Source organism: Anomaloglossus baeobatrachus, chromosome 12 (assembly GCF_048569485.1).
Source record: "Anomaloglossus baeobatrachus isolate aAnoBae1 chromosome 12, aAnoBae1.hap1, whole genome shotgun sequence".
Classification (NCBI taxonomy): domain Eukaryota; kingdom Metazoa; phylum Chordata; class Amphibia; order Anura; family Aromobatidae; genus Anomaloglossus; species Anomaloglossus baeobatrachus.
Genome location: NC_134364.1, coordinates 14889313 through 14910608, shown reverse-complemented (window position 1 = coordinate 14910608; position 21296 = coordinate 14889313). Strand labels below are relative to the sequence as shown.

Here is a 21296-nt window from a genome sequence, read left to right as displayed (position 1 = left end):
CTCACTATTCTGCTGGTGCAGTCACTGTGTCACTTTATCTATAAAGTAGAGTGAGATGCATTTTTATTTAGATACCTGAGGAAGGCGGTTGTTCCCGCCGAAACGCGTTGTATCCGTTTTTTATTTCCGTATGTTTGAGTAATAAATTCCATTTGAGGACAAGAGTTTTTAAAATCATTACTACGGGGAGCGCGGCCACTACAGAATTGGTTTACTTCATTACTGATCCTGAGTTACCTCCTGTATTATACTCCAGAGCTGCATTCTCAACTGTGTAGCATAAAGCTGATATCTTCCAGGCCTCCTGCTTGTTCAGTGTCTGCACACTCTGGTGATTGCTTTCTGTGGTGTTCCATCTTTGCAGCAGACATTGCTCTGTGCAGTAATTTGCTGCCCCCTCCTGTTTCCAGGAGTTAATAGGCGTCTGGCCGCCAGCTTGCTGACTGTTTCCAGGAACCTCCTGCAGAGTATGTGCCCCTAGTGGGATGAGGCTGCACCCTTTAATAGAATCACTCATACATTATCAGTAGCCCCCCATGTCTGCAGGGGGTGGGGGTCTGTAATTCATTGTATTATTATTGATGATGATCCGGTGAATAGATGGGAGTCAGTCACAGAGGGGTCAGTACAGAGAGGAGGCTGTATATAGGAGCGAGCTGCGGGCTGGATACAACTGTATCCTGTGTGATATATACGTGTGTGTGTGTGTGTGTATAGTATGTGTGTAGCTTGTGTACATGTGTATAGTATGGGTGTAGATTGTGTACATGTGTATAGTATGGGTGTAGATTGTGTACATGTGTATAGTATGTGTGTAGCTTGTGTACATGTGTATAGTATGTGTGTAGATTGTGTACATGTGTATAGTATGGGTGTAGCTTGTGTACATGTGTATAGTATGTGTGTAGCTTGTGTACATGTGTATAGTATGTATGTAGCTTGTGTACATGTGTATAGTATGTGTGTAGCTTGTGTACATGTGTATAGTATGTGTGTAGCTTGTGTACATGTGTATAGTATGTGTGTAGCTTGTGTACATGTGTATAGTATGGGTGTAGCTTGTGTACATGTGTATAGTATGTGTGTAGCTTGTGTACATGTGTATAGTATGTGTGTAGCTTGTGTACATGTGTATAGTATGTGTGTAGCTTGTGTACATGTGTATAGTATGTGTGTAGATTGTGTACATGTGTATAGTATGTGTGTAGCTTGTGTACATGTGTATAGTATGTGTGTAGCTTGTGTACATGTGTATAGTATGTGTGTAGCTTGTGTACATGTGTATAGTATGTGTGTAGCTTGTGTACATGTGTATAGTATGTATGTAGCTTGTGTACATGTGTATAGTATGTGTGTAGCTTGTGTACATGTGTATAGTATGGGTGTAGCTTGTGTACATGTGTATAGTATGTGTGTAGCTTGTGTACATGTGTATAGTATGTGTGTAGCTTGTGTACATGTGTATAGTATGTATGTAGCTTGTGTACATGTGTATAGTATGTGTGTAGCTTGTGTACATGTGTATAGTATGTGTGTAGCTTGTGTACATGTGTATAGTATGTGTGTAGCTTGTGTACATGTGTATAGTATGTGTGTAGCTTGTGTACATGTGTATAGTATGTGTGTAGATTGTGTACATGTGTATAGTATGTGTGTAGCTTGTGTACATGTGTATAGTATGTGTGTAGATTGTGTACATGTGTATAGTATGGGTGTAGCTTGTGTACATGTGTATAGTATGTGTGTAGCTTGTGTACATGTGTATAGTATGGGTGTAGCTTGTGTACATGTGTATAGTATGTGTGTAGATTGTGTACATGTGTATAGTATGTGTGTAGATTGTGTACATGTGTATAGTATGTGTGTAGATTGTGTACATGTGTATAGTATGTGTGTAGATTGTGTACATGTGTATAGTATGTGTGTAGCTTGTGTACATGTGTATAGTATGTGTGTAGCTTTTATACATGTGTATAGTATGTGTGTAGCTTGTGTACATGTGTATAGTATGTGTGTAGCTTGTGTACATGTGTATAGTATGTGTGTAGCTTGTGTACATGTGCATAGTATGTATGTAGCTTGTGTACATGTGCATAGTATGTGTGTAGATTGTGTACATGTGTATGGTATGGGTGTAGATTGTGTACATGTGTATAGTATGTGTGTAGATTGTGTACCTGTGTGCATAGTATGTATGTAGCTTGTGTACATGTGTATAGTATGGGTGTAGCTTGTGTACATGTGTATAGTATGTGTGTAGATTGTGTACATGTGTATAGTATGTGTGTAGATTGTGTACATGTGTATAGTATGTGTGTAGATTGTGTACATGTGTATAGTATGTGTGTAGCTTGTGTACATGTGTATAGTATGTGTGTAGCTTGTGTACATGTGTATAGTATGTGTGTAGCTTGTGTACATGTGTATAGTATGTGTGTAGCTTGTGTACATGTGCATAGTATGTATGTAGCTTGTGTACATGTGCATAGTATGTGTGTAGATTGTGTACATGTGTATGGTATGGGTGTAGATTGTGTACATGTGTATAGTATGTGTGTAGATTGTGTACCTGTGTGCATAGTATGTATGTAGCTTGTGTACATGTGTATAGTATGGGTGTAGCTTGTGTACATGTGTATAGTATGTGTGTAGATTGTGTACCTGTGTGTATAGTATGTGTGTAGATTGTGTACCTGTGTGCATAGTATGTGTGTTTTGTATGTGTAGCTTAGATGTAAGATGCGTAGTTTTCTCCACAGTGGATTTTGCTCAGTGGTGATGTGCAGCCCCTTCTGGGAATGGGTTTATTTTTAGTCTTCCTCTGGATCAGTCGCTATTGCCCGGTGCCGCTCGCTGCTCTCAGCCGCCCTGTTCTCAATAATCCTGAGAAAAGTCAGATTCACATGCTGTGCGCAGCCGGGGCAGATCCTACAGCCGGAGCCCACTGCGGACGGACGGCGTGTACCATCGGATGATGGGCTGGGGGCAGATGGGGGCATCCTGTGCGGGGGGCAGATGGGGGCATCCTGTGCGGGGGCAGATGGGGGCATCCTGTGCGGGGGCAGATGGGGGCATCCTGTGCGGGGGCAGATGGGGGCATCCTGTGCGGGGGCAGATGGGGGCATCCTGTGCGGGGGCAGATGGGGGCATCCTGTGCGGGGGCAGATGGGGGCATCCTGTGCGGGGGCAGATGGGGGCATCCTGTGCGGGGGCAGATGGGGGCATCCTGTGCGGGGGGCAGATGGGGGCATCCTGTGCGGGGGCAGATGGGGGCATCCTGTGCGGGGGGGCAGATGGGGGCATCCTGTGCGGGGGGGCAGATGGGGGCATCCTGTGCGGGGGGGCAGATGGGGGCATCCTGTGCGGGGGGCAGATGGGGGCATCCTGTGCGGGGGGCAGATGGGGGCATTCAGTGCGGAGGCAGATGGGGCATTCAGTGCGGAGGCAGATGGGGGCATCCTGTGCGGGGGGCAGATGGGGCATTCAGTGCGGAGGCAGATGGGGGCATCCTGTGCGGGGGCAGATGGGGGCATCTTGTGCGGGGGCAGATGGGGGCATCTTGTGCGGGGGCAGATGGGGGCATCTTGTGCGGGGGCAGATGGGGGCATCCTGTGCGGGAGGCAGATGGGGGCATCCTGTGCGGGGGGCAGATGGGGGCATCCTGTGCGGGGGGCAGATGGGAGCATCCTGTGCGGGGGGCAGATGGGGGCATCCTGTGCGGGGGGCAGATGGGGGCATCCTGTGCGGGGGGCAGATGGGGGCATCTTGTGCGGGGGCAGATGGGGGCATCTTGTGCGGGGGCAGATGGGGGCATCTTGTGCGGGGGCAGATGGGGGCATCTTGTGCGGGGGGCAGATGGGGGCATCTTGTGCGGGGGGCAGATGGGGGCATCTTGTGCGGGGGGCAGATGGGGGCATCTTGTGCGGGGGGCAGATGGGGGCATCTTGTGCGGGGGGCAGATGGGGCATCCTGTGCGGGGGCAGATGGGGGCATCTTGTGCGGGGGGCAGATGGGGCGTCTTCTGCGCCATATAATGTCGCTGTGCTTTCTGCAGCGGTGGAGGCTGATGTGGGTCAGAATATGGCGCTGAGGGGTCCGCATGGGTCTAAACCTATTGAATCTCCAAAAGATCAGCTCAGAGGAGCGGTGTGACACCCCCTTCCCTGCTTGGCCATATGTGCCTGAAGGTGGAGGAGGGCGGCTGTGCCAAATGGACCCAGGGCACAATGGAAGCCAGCCCCCCGTAGTCTCCATATGCTGTGTATAGTGCAGGACGCCCTGGGTACTTGCTAAGGTCCCACCGCTATGACCCCCAGTGCAGCCCCTATGGGGTCACATCGCACGTCCGCGAGACGCCAGGAGCCCGGGCCTGTGCGCGGCCCCTGCATTTTTATATTGTAAGGAGGAAAATGAAAAGTAACTATCATAGGACCACTATAATAGTGCCATATAGTGCCAAAGGCACTGCCAAGCATCCCCTCTATGGAGTGACCGTGCAGAGAGCGTGCAGTGCCCCGCGACCCGACTACACAGGGTTTGTTTGTAGTCTGTCTCCATGGAGACGTATAGAGGAAATGGAAGATGGAATGATAAAAATAGCGTAATCTTTTATTTTAAATGCACTGGAGCTATGCAGAAGTCTTCACGCCCTTCTATAGATGCTCACACCCATTACTGACACTTATTATTCATGCACATTCCGATGATATATTAGTGCCGCTTCCTCCTCCCGGTGCCAGCGGGCTCTTGTGCCTCGTAGGAAGTCGTCCTCATTAAGAAGCCCTGGTGACACCTCGCTCCTGGTGATGCCAAAGAAAGAAGCGGAGCGAGCCCCACTGCACCCACCTAACGAGGAGCGGAGCGAGCCCCACTACACCCACCTAACGAGGAGCGGAGCGAGCCCCACTACACCCACCTAACGAGGAGCGGAGCGAGCCCCACTACACCCACCTAACGAGCAGCGGAGCGAGCCCCACTACACCCACCTAACGAGGAGCGGAGCGAGCCCCACTACACCCACCTAACGAGCAGCGGAGCGAGCCCCACTACACCCACCTAACGAGGAGCGGAGCGAGCCCCACTACACCCACCTAACGAGGAGCGGAGCGCACCCCACTACACCCACCTAACGAGAAGCGGAGCGAGCCCCACTACACCCACCTAACGAGAAGCGGAGCGCACCCCATTACACCCACCTAACGAGCAGAGCGAGCCCCACTACACCCACCTAACGAGGAGCGGAGCGAGCCCCACTACACCCACATAACGAGGAGCGGAGCGAGCCCCACTACACCCACCTAACGAGGAGCAGAGCGCACCCCACTACACCCACCTAACGAGGAGCGGAGCGAGCCCCACTATACCCACCTAACGAGGAGCGGAGGGAGCCCCACTACACCCACCTAACGAGGAGCGGAGCGAGCCCCACTACACCCACCTAACGAGGAGCGGAGGGAGCCCCACTACACCCACCTAACGAGGAGCGGAGGGAGCCCCACTGCACCCACCTAACGAGGAGCGGAGGGAGCCCCACTGCACCCACCTAACGAGGAGCGGAGGGAGCCCCACTGCACCCACCTAACGAGGAGCGGAGGGAGCCCCACTGCACCCACCTAACGAGGAGCGGAGGGAGCCCCACTGCACCCACCTAACGAGGAGCGGAGGGAGCCCCACTACACCCACCTAACGAGGAGCGGAGGGAGCCCCACTGCACCCACCTAACGAGGAGCGGAGCGCACCCCACTACACCCACCTAACGAGGAGCGGAGCGCACCCCACTACACCCACCTAACGAGGAGCAGAGCGAGCCCCACTACACCCACCTAACGAGGAGCGGAGCGTGCCCCACTACACCCACCTAACGAGGTGCGGAGCGTGCCTCCCCAACACCCACCTAACGAGGAGCGGAGCGAGCCCCACTACACCCACCTAACGAGGAGCGGAGCGCACCCCACTAACACCCACCTAACGAGGAGCGGAGCGAGCCCCACTACACCCACCTAACGAGGAGCGGAGCGCACCCCATTACACCCACCTAACGAGGAGCGGAGCGAGCCCCACTACACCCACCTAACGAGGAGCGGAGCGAGCCCCACTACACCCACCTAACGAGGAGCGGAGCGAGCCCCACTACACCCACCTAACGAGGAGCGGAGCGCACCCCACTACACCCACCTGACGAGGAGCGGAGCGAGCCCCACTACACCCACCTAACGAGGAGCGGAGCGAGCCCCACTACACCCACCTAACGAGGAGCGGAGCGAGCCCCACTACACCCACCTAACGAGGAGCGGAGCGCACCCCACTGCACCCACCTAACGAGGAGCGGAGCGCACCCCACTACACCCACCTAACGAGGAGTGGAACACAGCCGGATTCAGGGTCAGCGCTGAGGAGGGCACGGATGGGGAGAACCGCCAAGTGGCATCAATATGGCTGCCATCACCCAGCTTTCCCAGTGTCCTGAATGACATCATCTTCAGTCACAAAAATTGTGACTCAGCTTTCCGAGTATCACATCCTTGGTGGCCATGTTGGTTGCCCCAATATTCCGTCTAGCAAATAACTGGAGATTGTACTGGATGCCACCCAGCTTTCCCAGCATACTACATGGCAAGTGACTGGCGGTTGTACTCGTTGTCACCCAGATTTTCAGTATATTGAATATCAAAGTACTATTGGTTCTTCCCCAGCTTTCCCGGCATCCTGAATTGCAAATCGCTGGTGGTCACACTACTTGTCACACAGTTACCCATTGGGATGCATACTTGTTGCCACCCAGCTTTCCAACTATCCTGAATGGCAGTTCACATATTATCATTGTGTGTGTGTTACACAGCTTTCCAACTATCCTGAATGGCAGGTCACATGTTATTGTTCTGGTTGTCACCCAGCTTTCCTAGTATCCTGAATGGCAGGTCACATGTTATTGTTCTGGTTGTCACCCAGCTTTCCTATTATCCTGATTTGCAAATCACTCATGGCCGTAGCTAATTGTCACAGTTTTCTCAGAATCTAAATGTTACTGGTAACCATACTTCCACCCAGCTTTCCTAGTATCTTGAATGGCAAATCACTGATGGTCATTTTAGATGACACCCAGCTTTCCTAGTATCCTGAATGTCACGTCCCTTGTGGTCTATTAGCCATCACCCAGCTTTTCCAGAATCCTAAATATTCTTCCAAGCTGAGACTCATCAGCTGTTGTGTGACTACTACTCTCAGCATGCCCTGTCCTGGGTGACTACTACTCTCAGCATGCCCTGTCCTGGGTGACTACTACTCTCAGCATGCCCTGTCCTGGGTGACTACTACTCTCAGCATGCCCTGTCCTGGGTGACTACTACTCTCAGCATGCCCTGTCCTGGGTGACTACTACTCTCAGCATGCCCTGTCCTGGGTGACTACTACTCTCAGCATGCCCTGTCCTGGGTGACTACTACTCTCAGCATGCCCTGTCCTGTGAGACTACTACTCTCAGCATGACCTGTCCTGTGAGACTACTACTCTCAGCATGCCCTGTCCTGGGTGACTACTACTCTCACCATGCCCTGTCCTGGGTGACTACTACTCTCAGCATGCCCTGTCCTGTGAGACTACTACTCTCACCATGCCCTGTCCTGGGTGACTACTACTCTCAGCATGCCCTGTCCTGGGTGACTACTACTCTCAGCATGCCCTGTCCTGGGTGACTACTACTCTCAGCATGCCCTGTCCTGGGTGACTACTACTCTCAGCATGCCCTGTCCTGGGTGACTACTACTCTCAGCATGCCATGTCCTGGGTGACTACTACTCTCAGCATGCCATGTCCTGGGTGACTACTACTCTCAGCATGCCCTGTCCTGGGTGACTACTACTCTCAGCATGCCCTGTCCTGGGTGACTACTACTCTCAGCATGCCCTGTCCTGGGTGACTACTACTCTCAGCATGCCCTGTCCTGGGTGACTACTACTCTCAGCATGCCCTGTCCTGGGTGACTACTACTCTCAGCATGCCCTGTCCTGGGTGACTACTACTCTCAGCATGCCCTGTCCTGTGAGACTACTACTCTCAGCATGACCTGTCCTGTGAGACTACTACTCTCAGCATGCCCTGTCCTGGGTGACTACTACTCTCACCATGCCCTGTCCTGGGTGACTACTACTCTCAGCATGCCCTGTCCTGTGAGACTACTACTCTCAGCATGACCTGTCCTGTGAGACTACTACTCTCAGCATGCCCTGTCCTGGGTGACTACTACTCTCAGCATGCCCTGTCCTGGGTGACTACTACTCTCAGCATGCCCTGTCCTGGGTGACTACTACTCTCAGCATGCCCTGTCCTGGGTGACTACTACTCTCAGCATGCCCTGTCCTGGGTGACTACTACTCTCAGCATGCCATGTCCTGGGTGACTACTACTCTCAGCATGCCCTGTCCTGGGTGACTACTGCTCTCAGCATGCCCTGTCCTGGGTGACTACTACTCTCAGCATGCCCTGTCCTGGGTGACTACTACTCTCAGCATGCCCTGTCCTGGGTGACTACTACTCTCAGCATGCCCTGTCCTGGGTGACTACTACTCTCAGCATGCCCTGTCCTGGGTGACTACTACTCTCAGCATGCCATGTCCTGGGTGACTACTACTCTCAGCATGCCCTGTCCTGGGTGACTACTGCTCTCAGCATGCCCTGTCCTGGGTGACTACTACTCTCAGCATGCCCTGTCCTGGGTGACTACTACTCTCAGCATGCCCTGTCCTGGGTGACTACTACTCTCAGCATGCCCTGTCCTGGGTGACTACTACTCTCAGCATGCCCTGTCCTGGGTGACTACTACTCTCAGCATGCCCTGTCCTGGGTGACTACTACTCTCAGCATGCCCTGTCCTGTGAGACTACTACTCTCAGCATGACCTGTCCTGGGTGACTACTACTCTCAGCATGCCCTGTCCTGGGTGACTACTACTCTCAGCATGCCCTGTCCTGGGTGACTACTACTCTCAGCATGCCCTGTCCTGGGTGACTACTACTCTCAGCATGCCCTGTCCTGGGTGACTACTACTCTCAGCATGCCCTGTCCTGGGTGACTACTACTCTCAGCATGCCCTGTCCTGGGTGACTACTACTCTCAGCATGCCCTGTCCTGTGAGACTACTACTCTCAGCATGCCCTGTCCTGGCTGACTACTACTCTCAGCATGCCCTGTCCTGGGTGACTACTACTCTCACCATGCCCTGTCCTGGGTGACTACTACTCTCAGCATGCCCTGTCCTGTGAGACTACTACTCTCAGCATGACCTGTCCTGTGAGACTACTACTCTCAGCATGCCCTGTCCTGGGTGACTACTACTCTCAGCATGCCCTGTCCTGGCTGACTACTACTCTCAGCATGCCCTGTCCTGGGTGACTACTACTCTCAGCATGCCCTGTCCTGGGTGACTACTACTCTCAGCATGCCCTGTCCTGGGTGACTACTACTCTCAGCATGCCCTGTCCTGGGTGACTACTACTCTCAGCATGCCCTGTCCTGGGTGACTACTACTCTCAGCATGCCATGTCCTGGGTGACTACTACTCTCAGCATGCCCTGTCCTGGGTGACTACTACTCTCAGTATGCCCTGTCCTGGGTGACTATTACTCTCAGCATGCCCTGTCCTTGGTGACTACTACTCTCAGCATGCCCTGTCCTGTGAGACTACTACTCTCAGCATGACCTGTCCTGTGAGACTACTACTCTCAGCATGCCCTGTCCTGGGTGACTACTACTCTCACCATGCCCTATCCTGGGTGACTACTACTCTCACCATGCCCTGTCCTGGGTGACTACTACTCTCAGCATGCCCTGTCCTGGGTGACTACTACTCTCACCATGCCCTGTCCTGGGTGACTACTACTCTCAACATGCCCTGTCCTGGGTGACTACTACTCTCAGCATGCCCTGTCCTGGGTGACTACTACTCTCACCATGCCCTGTCCTGGGTGACTACTACTCTCACCATGCCCTGTCCTGGGTGACTACTACTCTCACCATGCCCTGTCCTGGGTGACTACTACTCTCAGCATGCCCTGTCCTGGGTGACTACTACTCTCACCATGCCCTGTCCTGGGTGACTACTACTCTCACCATGCCCTGTCCTGGGTGACTACTACTCTCAGCATGCCCTGTCCTGGGTGACTACTGCTCTCAGCATGCCATGTCCTGGGTGACTACTACTCTCAGCATGCCCTGTCCTGGGTGACTACTACTCTCAGCATGCCCTGTCCTGGGTGACTACTACTCTCAGCATGCCCTGTCCTGGGTGACTACTACTCTCAGCATGCCCTGTCCTGTGTGACTACTACTCTCAGCATGCCCTGTCCCGGGTGACTACTACTCTCAGCATGCCCAGTCCTCGGTGACTACTACTCTCAGCATGCCCTGTCCTGTGTGACTACTACTCTCAGCATGCCCTGTCCTGTGTGACTACTACTCTCAGCATGACCTGTCCTGGGTGACTACTACTCTCAGCATGCCCAGTCCTGGGTGACTACTACTCTCAGCATGCCCTGTCCTGGGTGACTACTACTCTCAGCATGCCCTGTCCTGGGTGACTACCACTCTCAGTATGCCCTGTCCTGGGTGACTACTACTCTCAGCATGCCCGGTCCTGGGTGACTACTACTCTCAGCATGCCCTGTCCTGTGTGACTACTACTCTCAGTATGCCCTGTCCTGGGTGACTACTACTCTCAGCATGCCCGGTCCTGGATGACTACTACTCTCAGCATGCCCTGTCCTGGGTGACTACTACTCTCAGCATGCCCTGTCCTCGGTGACTACTACTCTTAGCATGCCCTGTCCTCGGTGACTACTACTCTCAGCATGCCCTGTCCTCGGTGACTACTACTCTCAGCATGCCCTGTCCTGGGTGACTACTACTCTCAGCATGCCCAGTCCTGTGTGACTACTACTCTCAGCATGCCCAGTCCTGTGTGACTACTACTCTCAGCATGCCCTGTCCTGTGAGACTGCTACTCTCAGCATGCCCTGCCCTGGGTGACTACTACTCTCAGCATGCCCTGTCCTGTGTGACTACTACTCTCAGCATGCCCTGTCCTGTGTGACTACTACTCTCAGCATGCCCTGTCCTGGGTGACTACTACTCTCAGCATGCCCTGTCCTGGGTGACTACTACTCTCAGCATGCCCTGTCCTGGGTGACTACTACTCTCAGCATGCCCTGTCCTGGGTGACTACTACTCCTGTCCTGGGTGACTACTACTCTCAGCATGCCCTGTCCTGGGTGACTACTACTCTCAGCATGCCCTGTCCTGGGTGACTACTACTCTCAGCATGCCCTGTCCTGGGAGACTACTACTCTCAGCATGCCCTGTCCTGGGTGACTACTACTCTCAGCATGCCCTGTCCTGGGTGACTACTACTTTCAGCATGCCCTGTCCTGGGTGACTACTACTCTCAGCATGCCCTGTCCTGGGTGACTACTACTCTCAGCATGCCCTGTCCTGGGTGACTACTACTCTCAACATGCCCTGTCCTGGGTGACTACTACTTTCAGCATGCCCTGTCCTGGGTGACTACTACTCTCAGCATGCCCTGTCCTGGGTGACTACTACTTTCAGCATGCCCTGTCCTGGGTGACTACTACTCTCAGCATGCCCTGTCCTGGGTGACTACTACTCTCAGCATGCCCTGTCCTGGGTGACTACTACTCTCAGCATGCCCTGTCCTGGGTGACTACTACTTTCAGCATGCCCTGTCCTGGGTGACTACTACTCTCAGCATGCCCTGTCCTGGGTGACTACTACTCTCAGCATGCCCTGTCCTGGGTGACTACTACTCTCAGCATGCCCTGTCCTGGGTGACTACTACTCTCAGCATGCCCTGTCCTGGGTGACTACTACTTTCAGCATGCCCTGTCCTGGGTGACTACTACTCTCAGCATGCCCTGTCCTGGGTGACTACTACTCTCAGCATGCCCTGTCCTGGGTGACTACTACTCTCAGCATGCCCTGTCCTGGGTGACCACTACTCTCAGCATGCCCTGTCCTGGGTGACTACTACTCTCAGCATGCCCTGTCCTGGGTGACTACTACTCTCAGCATGCCCTGTCCTGGGTGACTACTACTCTCAGCATGCCCTGTCCTGGGTGACTACTACTCTCAGCATGCCCTGTCCTGGGTGACTACTACTCTCAGCATGCCCTGTCCTGGGTGACTGGATGTTGCATCTGGCGCCAAAGATTGTCAGCAAACAATGAACGATTGAAAAGTCCCTGGAAGAAAACGAGAGGGTTTTTTTCCCTGTCACGTTCTTGGTTAATGGCTCAGCCAAGCAGAAAGGGCAAGTCCTGGGGCTCGCTACAGTGGCCCTTCAGGGGACCCGCAAAGTGCAGCCACAGATGCCACGCTAGCTGCTGACAATAGCCACAAAAAATCCTAAATCTTTTCCTTCAAGGCACGAGCTGTACGTGTGTCCATCCTGAGCCTCCTGATTCATGAATGGAATACTATAAGTGTGGTGAAGACAGTAAGGAGGGGGATGGGCTGCTACACACAGCCTAGATATATGGATATTCTGCAGATATATAATGCACACCCCCTACATATACACTTATACCCTATAGTGCCTTTTATGTGGCATGATGGGTGATTTTAGCTTTATTTAACCTAATAAATAAATAACTTATTTCAAAAATAACGTGTTGTCCTCCCTATTTTTGATAACCAACCAAGGTAAAGTAGACAGCTGAGGGCTGGTATCATCAGACTGGGAAGGTCCATGGTTATTTAGCCCTTTCCAGTGTAAAAGTAACAGCCCTCAGCTATCCCATCCATTAGATGCCCCAATTCTAACTCATTGCCCAGCTGAGAACCAGCCAAGGTAAAGCAGACAGCCGAGGGCTGGTATTATCAGACTGGGAAGGTCCATGATTATTTAGCCCTTTCCAGTGTAAAAGTAACAGCCCTCAGCTATCCCATCCATTAGATGCCCCAATTCTAACTCATTGCCCAGCTGAGAACCAGCCAAGGTAAAGCAGACAGCTGAGGGTTGGTATTATCAGACTGGGAAGGTCCATGGTTATTTGGCCTTTTCCCAGCCTAAAACTAGCAGCCCTCAGCTGCCCCATCCATTAGATGCCCCAATTCTGACTCTTTGCCCAGCTCTTCCTGATTGTCTTGGTGCGTTGGTAATACTTTTTTGGTTGATATCAACTGTGTAACAAAAAAATAGGGGGGACCCCACACATTTTTTATTATTATTTATTAGGTTAAACCAGGCTAAACACGCTTTAGTGCCACATGAATGTAATATAGGGTGTAAGTGTATAATATGTAGGGGGGGTGGGACATTATATATGTGCAGCATATTTATATATCTCTAGATTAGTTCTGACTGTGACTGTGTGTAACAATAGGATTTTCCGTGTGCCCGCCGTCCGTTTTTTTTCTCGCACCCATAGACTTGTATATGCGATTCTCGTCCAAAATACGCGTGCAGCAATATTTTACTTCCGCCGATTAGACCTGAGAATAAATGCCCAGATCGTCTCGGCCACCCTCAATACCATTGGTGCAATGTTTCCTCGCGTTGCGCTCTCCGCACTCTATACCATTGGTGCGATGTTTCCTCGCGTTGCGTCCTCTGCACTCTATACCATTGGTGTGATGTTTCCTCGCGTTGCATCCGCCGCACTCTATACCATTGGTGCGATGTTTCCTCGCGTTGCGTCCTCCGCACTCTATACCATTGGTGCGATGTTTCCTCGCGTTGCGTCCTCCGCACTCTATACCATTGGTGCGATGTTTTCTCACAATGTGTCCTCCGCACTCTATACCATTGGTGCGATGTTTCCTTGCGTTGCGTCCTCCGCACTCTATACCATTGGTGCGGTTTCCTCGCGTTGCGTCCTCCGCACTCTATATCATTGGTGGGATGTTTCCTCGCGTTGCGTCCTCCGCACTCTATACCATTGGTGCAATGTTTCCTCGCGTTGCGTCATCTGCACTCTATACCATTGGTGCAATGTTTCCTCGCGTTGCGTCTCCCGCACTCTATACCATTGGTGCGATGTTTCCTCGCGTTGCGTCTCCCGCACTCTATACCATTGGTGCAATGTTTCCTCGCGTTGCGTCTCCCGCACTCTATACCATTGGTGGGATGTTTCCTTGCGTTGCGTCTCCCGCACTCTATACCATTGGTGGGATGTTTCCTCGCGTTGCGTCCTCCGCACTCTATACCATTGGTGCGGTTTCTTCGCGTTGCCTCCTCCGCACTCTATACCATTGGTGCGATGTTTCCTCGCGTTGCGTCCTCCGCACTCTATACCATTGGTGCGGTTTCTTCGCGTTGCCTCCTCCGCACTCTATACCATTGGTGCGACGTTTCCTCGCGTTGCGTCCTCCGCACTCTATACCATTGGTGCGATGTTTCCTCGCGTTGCGTCCTCCGCACTCTATACCATTGGTGCGACGTTTCCTCGCGTTGCGTCCTCCGCAGTCTATACCATTGGTGCGACGTTTCCTCGCGTTGCGTCCTCCGCACTCTATACCATTGGTGCGACGTTTCCTCGCGTTGCGTCCTCCGCACTACGCGCCGTGTGAGCGAGGCCTCGGCTGATAGTTCACCGCTTTTTCTGCTTCCAGACTCGTGATCTGCAGATTTGTATAAATATTTTGGATTGTGAGGTGTCTCCTGTTACAATGTTGCGCTTCCTCTGACATCGTCCCTCGCCCCCTGCACGGGCCCGAAATGTGACCTTGTGCGAGCGGCCACTGAGCAAAAACAGGATTAGAGCAAAGCGCAAAATCAGATTATGTATTATTATGGTATTTTCGGATATTTAGTGATGGAGACCCCATCCCCCCACAGCTGCTGGAGGGGGCTTCAAACTGAAGGTCAAATATGTTAATCCTGCTGGATTACTGGACATTCCAGATTATCAGATGGACACAGAGAATGTATCTGTACTTAGCAACTGAATCTATTACTCCCTGTTATCAACCATTACTGAAGAGAGGAGACTGTAGGACAGGAGAGTACAATCTATTACTCCCTGTTATCAGCCATTACAGGAGGAGGAGACAACTGTAGGACAGGTAAGTACAATCTATTACTCCCTGTTATCAGCCATTACTGGAGGAGGAGAGGACTGTAGGACAGATAAGTACAATCTATTACTCCCTGTTATCAGCCATTACTGGGGGAGGTGACTGTAGAACAGGTGACTAGTCTATTACTCCCTGTTATCAGCCATTACTGGGAGAGGAGACTGTAGGACAGGTGACTACAATCTTTTACTCCTTGTTATCAGCCATTACTGGGAGAGGAGACTACTCACCTGTCCTACAGTCTCCTCTCCCAGTAATGGCTGATAACAGGGAGTAAAAGATTGTACTCACCTGTCCTACAATCTATTACTCCCTGTTATCAGCCATTACTGGGGGAGGAGACTGTAGGACAGGTGAGTACAAGCTATTACTCTCTGTTATCAGCCATTACTGGGGAGGAGACTGTAGGACAGGTGACTACAATCTATTACTCACTGTTATCAGCCAATAATGGGGGAGGAGACTGTACATATGCATGGTACACGTATTGTATCCAGCTCTGATGGGGGAGGAGACTGTAGATATGCATGGTACACATATTGTATCCAGCTCTGGGGGTTGTCTTCCAGCTTTCTCAGGCCCCTGAATGGCGCTGTTGTTGCAGCTTTCCTTCCCTCCTCCCACTCTCTGCCGTTCTGGACTGGTCTGTTCTTGGGAAAACTGGGTATCGGTGTATATAGTAAGCTGGGTATCTGAGTATATAGTAATGTTCCCCAGCTTTATGCCACACGCCGGCCGCCTCTGACACAAACTAACATTTTTCCATAATATTCTTTTCCTTTTTTTTCTCATTTTTCATCAGATTTTTCCGGATTTTTTCGGTATCGGCGTCTGTCGCTGTGAAATCCATTTTTTCCCAATAATTTTCCTTCCCAGGAGGGGTCGGGACCTTCATTCTGACTGTTTCCATAGCAACACGTGTCTTTGAGCCGGGGCGCACGACGCAGGAAAGGAAAACGACAGCGCCGGCCTTAAAGGGACCTGTGCCCATAAATATCCAGACCTGCGCCGCCGCCATCATCGCCACCATCGGGCGGCTTTACGGCGGAGCGATATTGTGGTGCTCGTTACGTCAGACGTCTGCGGTTTAATCTCTGGAGCTTTCCTGATTTATCCCCCATAGATAAAATAATGAGGGCAAAAATGTCGCCACTGTGACTTTAAGCAAATTGATACCTATCAGAGCATTTAAAGGGTTAAGTCCGACGTGCAACCGAGACTCCGTTCTAGTAAAACATCCGGCTCCAGTTTGTAAACACCAACCGCAGAAAAGAGGCAGAGCAAATAGAGAGAGATCATTATACAGAGCACAAGTGTCTGACACCAGCGAGAGCGGACAATAGCGACAGGACGGATAATAATAGAAACATTTATTATAATGTATCACCCCAAACCCAGATATTCACCGAGACCCCATCATACAGCGACCGTTCATAGGGACATAGGCGCAGTATTATAGCAGATATATTCCTGTATATAGGGGGCAGTATTATAGTAGTTATATTCTTGTACATAGGAGCAGTATTATAGTAGTTATATTCTTGTACATAGGGGCAGTATTATAGTAGTTATATTCTTGTACATAGGGGCAGTATTATAGTAGTTATATTCTTGTACATAGGAGGCAGTATTATAGTAGTTATATTCTTGTACATAGGAGCAGTATTATAGTAGTTATATTCTTGTACATAGGAGCAGTATTATAGTAGTTATATTCTTGTACATAAGAGCATTATTATAGTAGTTATATTCTTGTACATAGGGGCAGTATTATAGTAGTTATATTCTTGTACATAGGGGGCAGTATTACAGCAGTTATATACTTGTACATAGGGACAGTATTATAGTAGTTATATTCTTGTACATAGGGGGCAGTATTATAGCAGTTATATACTTGTACATAGGGACAGTATTATAGTAGTTATATTCTTGTACATAAGAGCATTATTATAGTAGTTATATTCTTGTACATAGGGGCAGTATTATAGTAGTTATATTCTTGTACATAGGGGGCAGTATTACAGCAGTTATATACTTGTACATAGGGACAGTATTATAGTAGTTATATTCTTGTACATATGGGCAGTATTATAGCAGTTATATACTTGTACATAGGGACAGTATTATAGTAGTTATATTCTTGTACATAGGGGCAGTATTATAGTAGTTATATTCTTGTACATAGGGGCAGTATTATAGTAGTTATATTCTTGTACATAGGGGGCAGTATTATAGTAGTTATATTCTTGTACATAGGGGCAGTATTATAGTAGTTATATTCTTGTACATAGGGGCAGTATTATAGTAGTTATATTCTTGTACATAGGGGCAGTATTATAGTAGTTATATTCTTGTACATAGGGGTAGTGTTATAGTAGTTATATTCTTGTACATAGGGGCAGTATTATAGTAGTTATATTCTTGTACATAGGGGCAGTATTATAGTAGTTATATTCTTGTACATAGGGGCAGTATTATAGTAGTTATATTCTTGTACATAGGGGCAGTATTATAGTAGTTATATTCTTGTACATAGAGGGCAGTATTATAGTAGTTATATTCTTGTACATAGGAGCAGTATTATAGTAATTCTATTCTTGTACATAAGAGCATTATTCTAGTAGTTATATTCTTGTACATAGGGGCAGTATTATAGTAGTTATATTCTTGTACATAGGGGCAGTATTATAGTAGTTATATTCTTGTACATAGGAGCAGTATTATAGTAGTTATATTCTTGTACATAGGGGCAGTATTATAGTAGTTATATTCTTGTATATAGGGGCAGTGTTATAGTAGTTATATTCTTGTACATAGGGGCAGTATTATAGTAGTTATATTCTTGTACATAGGGGCAGTATTATAGTAGTTATATTCTTGTACATAGGAGTAGTAATATAGTAGTTATATTCTTGTACATAGGAGTAGTATTATAGTAGTTATATTCTTGTACATAGGGGGCAGTATTATAGTAGTTATATTCTTGTACATAGGGGCCAGTATTATAGTAGTTATATTCTTGTACATAGGGGCAGTATTATAGTAGTTATATTCTTGTACATAGGGGGCAGTATTATAGTAGTTATATTCTTGTACATAGGGGCCAGTATTATAGTAGTTATATTCTTGTACATAGGGGCAGTGTTATAGTAGTTATATTCTTGTAAATAGGGGCAGTATTATAGTAGTTATATTCTTGTACATAGGAGTAGTATTATAGTAGTTATATTCTTGTACATAGGGGGCAGTATTATAGTAGTTATATTCTTGTACATAGGGGCCAGTATTATAGTAGTTATATTCTTGTACATAGGGGGCAGTATTATAGTAGTTATATTCTTGTCATAGGGGCAGTATTATAGTAGTTATATTCTTGTACATAGGGGCAGTATTATAGTAGTTATATTCTTGTACATAGGGGGCAGTATTATAGTAGTTATATTCCTGTACATAGGGGCAGTATTATAGTAGTTATATTCTTGTACATAGGGGGCAGTATTATAGTAGTTATATTCTTGTACATAGGGCCAGTATTATAGTAGTTATATTCTTGTACATAGGGGGCAGTATTATAGTAGTTATATTCTTGTCATAGGGGCAGTATTATAGTAGTTATATTCTTGTATATAGGGGGCAGTATTATAGTAGTTATATTCCTGTACATAGGGGCAGTATTATAGTAGTTATATTCTTGTACATAGGGGGCAGTATTATAGTAGTTATATTCTTGTACATAGGGGCCAGTATTATAGTAGTTATATTCTTGTACATAGGGGGCAGTATTATAGTAGTTATATTCTTGTCATAGGGGCAGTATTATAGTAGTTATATTCTTGTACATAGGGGCAGTATTATAGTAGTTATATTCTTGTACATAGGAGTAGTATTATAGTAGTTATATTCTTTGCACATAGGGGGCAGTATTATAGTAGTTATATTCTTGTACATAGGGGCAGTATATAGTAATTATATTCTTGTACATAAGAGCAGTATTATAGTAGTTATATTCTTATACATAGGGGGCAGTATTATAGTAGTTATATTCTTGTACATAGGGGGCAGTATTATAGTAGTTATATTCTTGTATATAGGGGGCAGTATTATAGTAGTTATATTCTTGTATATAGGGGGCAGTATTATAGTAGTTATATTCTTATACACAGGGGGCAGTATTATAGTAGTTATATTCTTGTACATAGGAGCAGTATTATAGTAGTTATATTCTTGTACATAGGGGCAGTATTATAGTAGTTATATTCTTGTACATAGGGGCAGTATATTATAGTAGTTATATTCTTGTACATAGGAGCAGTATTATAGTAGTTATATTCTTGTACATAGGGAGCTGTATTATGGTAGTTATATTCCTGTACATAGGGGACAGTATTATAGTAGTTATATTCTTGTATATAGGGGCAGTATTATAGTAGTTATATTCTTGTACATAGGAGCAGTATTATAGTAGTTATATTCTTGTACATAGGGACAGTATTATAGTAGTTATATTCTTGTACATAGGGGCAGTATATTATAGTAGTTATATTCTTGTACATAGGGGCAGTATTATAGTAGTTATATTCTTGTACATAGGGAGCTGTATTATAGTAGTTATATTCCTGTACATAGGGGACAGTATTATAGTAGTTATATTCTTGTACATAGGGGGCAGTATTATAGTAGTTATATTCTTGTATATAGGGGCAGTATTATAGTAGTTATATTCTTGTACATAGGGGCAGTATTATAGTAGTTATATTCTTGTACATAGGGGGCAGTATTATAGTAGTTATATTCCTGTACATAGGGGCAGTATTATAGTAGTTATAGTCTTGTACATAGGGGCAGTATTATAGTAGATATATTCTTGTACATAGGGGCCAGTATTATAGTAGTTATATTCTTGTACATAGGGGGCAGTATTATAGTAGTTATATTCTTGTCATAGGGGCAGTATTATAGTAGTTATATTCTTGTACATAGGGGCAGTATTATAGTAGTTATATTCTTGTACATAGGAGTAGTATTATAGTAGTTATATTCTTTGCACATAGGGGGCAGTATTATAGTAGTTATATTCTTGTACATAGGGGCAGTATATAGTAATTATATTCTTGTACATAAGAGCAGTATTATAGTAGTTATATTCTTATACATAGGGGGCAGTATTATAGTAGTTATATTCTTGTACATAGGGGGCAGTATTATAGTAGTTATATTCTTGTATATAGTGGGCAGTATTATAGTAGTTATATTCTTGTATATAGGGGGCAGTATTATAGTAATTATATTCCTGTACATAGGGGCAGTATTATAGTAGTTATATTCCTGTACATAGGGAGCAGTATTATAGTAGTTATATTCTTGTACATAGGAGGCAGTATTATAGTAGTTATATTCTTGTATATAGGGGCAGTATTATAGTAGTTATATTCTTGTACATAGGGAGCTGTATTATGGTAGTTATATTCCTGTACATAGGGGACAGTATTATAGTAGTTATATTCTTGTATATAGGGGCAGTATTATAGTAGTTATATTCTTGTACATAGGAGCAGTATTATAGTAGTTATATTCTTGTACATAGGGGCAGTATTATAGTAGTTATATTCTTGTACATAGGGGCAGTATATTATAGTAGTTATATTCTTGTACATAGGGGCAGTATTATAGTAGTTATATTCTTGTACATAGGGAGCTGTATTATAGTAGTTATATTCCTGTACATAGGGGACAGTATTATAGTAGTTATATTCTTGTACATAGGGGGCAGTATTATAGTAGTTATATTCTTGTATATAGGGGCAGTATTATAGTAGTTATATTCTTGTACATAGGGGCAGTATTATAGTAGTTATTTTCTTGTACATAGGGGCAGTATTATAGTAGTTATATTCTTGTACATAGGAGCAGTATATTATAGTAGTTATATTCTTGTACGTAAGGGGCAGTATTATAGTAGTTATATTCTTGTACATAGGAGCAGTATATTATAGTAGTTATATTCTTGTACATAGGGGCAGTATTATAGTAGTTATATTCTTGTCTATAGGGGCAGTATTATAGTAGTTATATTCTTGTACATAGGGGCAGTATTCTAGTAGTTATATTCTTGTACATAGGGGCAGTATTATAGTAGTTATATTCTTGTATATAGGGGCAGTATTATAGTAGTTATATTCTTGTACATAGGGGGCAGTATTATAGTAGTT

General features: G+C 47.3%; 1 protein-coding gene across 1 annotated transcript in view; it reads left to right on the top strand.

The window, feature by feature from the left end:
* The window catches only part of CLMN (calmin), a 121166-nt gene that overhangs the window by 19930 nt on the left and 79940 nt on the right, over window positions 1-21296 (top strand). The window lies entirely within an intron of this gene.